The sequence below is a fragment of the Falco rusticolus genome, chromosome 4, assembly GCF_015220075.1.
Source record: "Falco rusticolus isolate bFalRus1 chromosome 4, bFalRus1.pri, whole genome shotgun sequence".
NCBI lineage: Eukaryota > Metazoa > Chordata > Aves > Falconiformes > Falconidae > Falco > Falco rusticolus.
Window position 1 is genome coordinate 112,021,172 of NC_051190.1, and position 6,000 is coordinate 112,027,171.

Genomic DNA, 6,000 nt, shown 5'->3' on the forward strand with positions numbered 1-6,000 from the left:
TTCCCAGAACTGAAACTGTAGAAGAACTGATGAAAGGGACCCACACAGTCTGTACAGATCAGTTTGGAGTAGAGTGAGGAACTTGGATTCACCCAACTACTACAAGAAATTTGGGTCATCACAGCACATCACTGCGTCCAGATGCTACTACAAGCAGAAAGCTTCCAGTGCGAACTGCAGCATCAACTAGATATCTGTCTTTTCTACCTTGTACAGGGGCTTGGCAGCAAGTTTCTATCTTTTGTCTGTTGCTGACTTGTACAAGATTTGTGAGTACTTATCCTCTCCTCCAAAATTTTCCTATATCAAATATCTTAGTGTGTTCAAGAATCAGTGAACAGCATCATAATTAAGCTTACCTTCTGTGCAAAATACGACTTAAAAGCAGGAGATTTAAGGAAAGTAAAAAGCAAGTTTAAGGGTTTTAAACACCTTAAAAAACCTGAAATTATCTCCTTTTGTGGAAGAATCTTACTGGCAATGCAAAGACAAAACACAATGCCCAAAGCTTCATGACTGTAAAGTTTTACCTAAGTGCTTTAGGATAAAGTGTTGAAATAACTTCAGGTTGAGACAGAAAAGGGCTTTTCCCAGCTGTTGGTATCTTCCATTAAACTGAAAGCTAGTTTTCTTTTTATTACTCTATTAAACACAGAAAAGAGCTACCACAAATACAATACAAAGACCTACATAGAAACAACAATGTAGTCTTGCACAACAAAATAGAGGTTTCAGTCAAAGCAAGGCAATACCTCTGATCGATCTGGATGCTGTGACTTCAGATGGAAAGAAAATATGGTCAATTTATTAGGTATACTAAAGAAGGAGATGGAATCAGAAAAGTGACTTGTTATACTGCTGCTAAGGCAAAAGATCCTTCCAAAACCCCCTGATTTTCATCACCATTGAAAAAAAAAAAACCCAAAAGAAAACAGTCAAAAAGAAAAGTCTATTTAGGATGAGTGTTCAAGAATACTTCTCTGCAGATGAACACAAGTAGTTCCCTAATACTGAACCTTAGAGCAAGCAAATGACTGAAAACCCAAGTACCAGCTGTGCTGTAGAATGTCAGATGCACTAGACGTACACTAGTAGTGGATCTAAGAAATTGAGGTTTTCAAAGTTACTTTCATGGAACATCTCCTACTACCCCATCGCCTCACCCCAACTCTCAGGTTACCCTACAGCTTACAGGCACAACAGGACATGGCCCAGTTCTTTTTCCAACTCTTCCCCTTAACTCTGAGAGAGATAGGGCTAGAAAGAAACTTGTTGACTATTAGTCTCCACAGTCTGACTACAGGAGCTCAATACCTGACTAACTGTAACAAAATTAAAAACAAAGGAAAAAAAAACAGTCCCAAAGAAATGCCTGTGTTACACACTTCTGCCATATGGAGACAAACCCACTGGTCTCAGGAATTGGGTTTTTTTAGCATCTTACTTCATTTTCTGTATATTAACATGGAAATAGTAATAGCCTAACGTTGAAAGGACAGAAGGAGGCTGACATGAAAAAATGCAAGCTAAGTTTCCAATCCTTTATTTGGTTTTTTGGCAGTAGGGGTGGGGTTTTGTGTTTTGTTGGTTTTTGGTTTTTTGTTTGTTTGTTTTTTTACTATGTAAGTTTAGCTAGCTTACGTATTTGACACTTGAGCAGAAGGTTTATGAATGCTCTTGAAGTAAACATTTTGGCTATATGAAACTATCTTCATATTGATCAAGATAACAGTAAATACACCTCTGCACAGGAGGGATTAGTTAACAGGTACATACATGGAAAATCCTTTCAACAGAAAGATAGCCAACTTTAAAACCAGGTAAAGTTGTACACCAGTTGAAAATCTACTCAGAATAAAAAAAAAAACACCAAACACTGGCAACATTATTAAAAATTATCAGAAAAACAAGATTCGTAAAGCATCCTTAAAGACCTTTTACAATAAGAGTAAACATGAGACACAAACCTTGGTTTTATAACCAACTATGGGCAAATAGGCTAACCAACAAAAGATTAATTTGTTTATTAAAGATGCAAAAACTGTAACTTTGTTACAGCCTTCGCTGTGCAAGGACCAAAGCAGCTACATATTACAGAAACACAAAAGAAGGGTGATGCAAAGATCTAAGATGCAAAGATCTCCAGGATCCCTTCGAAGTTTGCCATCTTCTTCCGTAACATTGTTATCCCTATAAAAACATAAGCTTAATCAATCTTGTTGATTCAGAATGAACGGAAGAGCTCAAGGTTTTCATCAGTTACCTCCTGCTGACCAACGAAAAAAAGACAATAATACCCGCGTTTTCTTAAACTGCAGCATCTTGCTAAGGGAAAAGCAGACACATCATCACTTGAAACTACTCCATATTTAAGGAAAGTCAAGACTTGCACCTAACATGTAGGTTAAAACAAGGCAGGTTTTTTGGCAGAAGGATATTAACTGATCATTTCTCTTCAAAACACAATGATACTAAGTATGCACGCTGGGATAACATGGTTTACCAATGACCAGCCAATCAAGGTGCATGACTGGTATCCACTATCAGTAGTATTAAACATCACTGGAAACTCCATTCTTAAGAATGGATGCATACAGAAATCCATGTAACCATACAACTATACCCCAAATTAACCTAGGATGTGCTGAGACACTACAATTCTCAAGAGACTACAGATATCCAGAGCTATTGTTTTGGTGAAAGTGTTATGACAAGAGCAAAATACTAAATTACATTTCATTACTCAGTCCTTACTACTTCCAAAGCCACTATGCTACAGCATATAAATAAAACAACTCTTATTAACTAAATTATCCATTAAAATCACAGACCATTGAAAAGTGTAGTTATTTTTCAGTAACTACAGTTGATACTTTAAATTAACATTCCCCTTAGAACATGACATTCCATTCCATATATAGTTATATTTTTCAAAAATCATAATTGCCATTAAACATTTTTAATATACTAACACAGTAATAATTGATCCATCTTACCTACCGGTACCAAAATCATTTGAAGCTTAGTACTCCATAATTTAAGGTACACTGAGGAAGCTATTGAAATCAGATTTAGATTATGGTTCTTGCAGAGTCCTCACTCTGGGTGGTAATGGAAGAACAAAAAGGTTGGCTTAGTGTGGATCTAACCACCCTTAAAATAAAAATATTTCACATCTTCATCAGCCTGTTAGTATCACTTGGTTAGTTTCCTTGACACATTCTGAACAAGAAAATTCAGCCAATTCATTTCCTGCTCTATATGCTCTGATTTCTGATAATAGGCAACCAGAGAGGGGAGAGCAAAACCAGATATTCTCTGAGAGTGCACCTGTATCGATGAAACATTTTTATAAGACCACATACTCTAATAGGGAAATAGTTTTATTAACACTCTTTGAAGACTAAAGAAATTGCATTTAATTCTTGAAGTTAATAGCATAGAAACAGCTCATTAGAAACCTATTTCACCTGGCAATCACGAGCAAAGTTGGTACTCAAAATGTTTCCCCCTTCCTACTTTATCTACAGGCAATGATGAAGTCATGCCTTGCTAGCGAGTCATTGTTACCAGGTTGTTCTCCATAGGCAAATTAGCTGAACAGGTAGATTGCACATGCCTTATGCACCAATTTCAGGAATAGTATATTGATATTTTATTGTTAAGCTACCATCACAAAGGCCAACGTTTGTTTTTACCAGCATAGTTTGTTGTTGAACTGTTTCTGCCACTATTTTGGCATTTCAGTTTAAGAAAATCCCACAACCAAAGCAATTTTGTCATTAGAAGACTAAATGCTTCTCCCATAATTACTCTGAAGCATTTGAGAAGGATGCCAATCTTACAGTATTTAGAACACTGTGGTTCTACAACAATTCTCAGCTCAAGGCAACCTGAGAACAGTTGTAAGTGACCTTTCATGACTTTGGAAAAAGCATGCTCAGTTTCTATACTCCTCCCAACTACACCATCAGAATGCCAAGCAACACACTATGAAGTGAAAAACTAAGACAGACTCTGCATTTTTTTTTTCTGGTTGGTTTTTTGGTTGGTTTTTTTTTTGTTTGTTTGGGGTTTTTTTTGTGGAAAATAGCTCATTTCTTTGTACTTATCTTTTTACTGCAGATTCCATAGCTTGCAGCTTCCTTCTTTCAAGATGTTTGCTGCAGCTTGCTTGCCAATGAACATCCAGGGAAACACTGGATGTTATTCAAAAAGAAAGATCATGCAACCACCACTCTTCAGCTCCTTTGACTTCCACCCTTGGTATTTATATTTGCCAGTTTGCTTGCATATACCATGGCTATTTTAAACCCTTTTCAGCTTGTTACCACTTACAGACATCCCTCCTTACTTTGCTACACAACTTACCGAGTTCTGCTCATACATAAAGCACATTAACGCAAGCAGTGAGACCCACAGGTTACATGTCATGAAAATGCATTTTCTACAGTTCAACAACGTAAAGTGTAATATTCTAGGACTTCAGACTAAACACTTTCCCCTCCCTTGATAACAAGCATATGTGATAGAGATAATAGAAGACTGAGTGGTATAAAGGTGAATCAAACTTTTAATTTTTCACAATACAGGAGTTTGAGAACATTAAATAAAAATGTATCTTACATAACAATTAAGACTATTTATTGCAGACTTGTATTGAACATGTAAAAAAATTACTCAGACTCAAAAAAGACAAATTCACAGAAGATAAATTAATTGAGGATCATTAAATATATTTTTTAAAAAAAATCCCACTTCTGGCTCAGGAAGATCTGAGGTGCAGATCACTGAATAGTGGGAGAGTATCTGAGCAGATTATTCTTGCATGCATCACCTGCAGTCAGCATCAGACAGGGTCAGAAACACCTTTGATTCTTACATTCATAGAAGCACAGAATGGTTTGGGTCAGACAGGACCTTTAAATATCATGTCGTTCCAACTCCTCTGCCACAGGCAGGGCCATCTTCCACTAGACCAGGTTGCTCAAAGCCCTACCTCACCTGGCCTTGAACACTTCCAGGGATGGAGCATTCACAACTTCTCTCAACAACCTGTTCCAGCATCTCACCACCCTCACAATAAAGTATGTCTTCCTTATGTCCAATCTACACCTACCCTTTTCAGTTTAAAACCACTGCCCTTTGTCCTATGACAACAGGCAAGCCTTGGTAAAAAGTCTGCGTCTGCCTTATCAGCTCCCTTTGTATATCAAAGGGCTGCAATGGGTCTCCCCAGAGCCTTCTCTTCACCAGTCTGAACAAACCAAATTCCCTCAGCCTTTCTTCATAGAAGATGTGTTCCAGATCCTCTGATCATTTTCATGGCCTTCCTCTGGACCTGCTCAAACAGGTCCATGTCTGTCTTCTACTGAAGACCCAAGAACTGGACACAGTACCACAGATGAGGTCTCACAAGAGTGGAAGAGGAGAGAATCACATCCCTTGACCTGCTAGCCTTGCTTCTTTTATGTGGACCAGGATAGAATCGGCTTTCTGGGCTGCAAGCAGACATTGCTGGCTTACATCCAGCTCTTCATGTACCAATATCCCCAAGTCTTTCTCTACAGGGCTGCTCTCAATCCATCTATCACCCAGCCTGTACTGATATTGGGGATTGGCCCAGCTGAGGTGCAGGGCCTTGTACTTGGCTTTGCTGAACTGCATGAAGTTCACATTGGCCCACTTCTCAAGCTTGTCAAGGTCACTCCATATGGCATCCCTTCCCTTAAGCACATACATTGCACCACTCACCTTGGTGTCATCCACAGACTTGCTGAAGGTGCACTCAGTCCCACTATGTCATTAATAAAAACACTGAACAATGGTCCCTGAGGAACATCACCGATTCTCCATTTGGAAACTGAGCCATTGATGGCAACTCTTTGTGGCCAATCCAGCCAATTCCTTACCCATCAAGCAGTTAATCCATACAACCCGTATCTCTCAAAGGCTATCTTGTGGGGCCGTGTCAAAGGCCTTGTGTAAGTCATGCTAGAT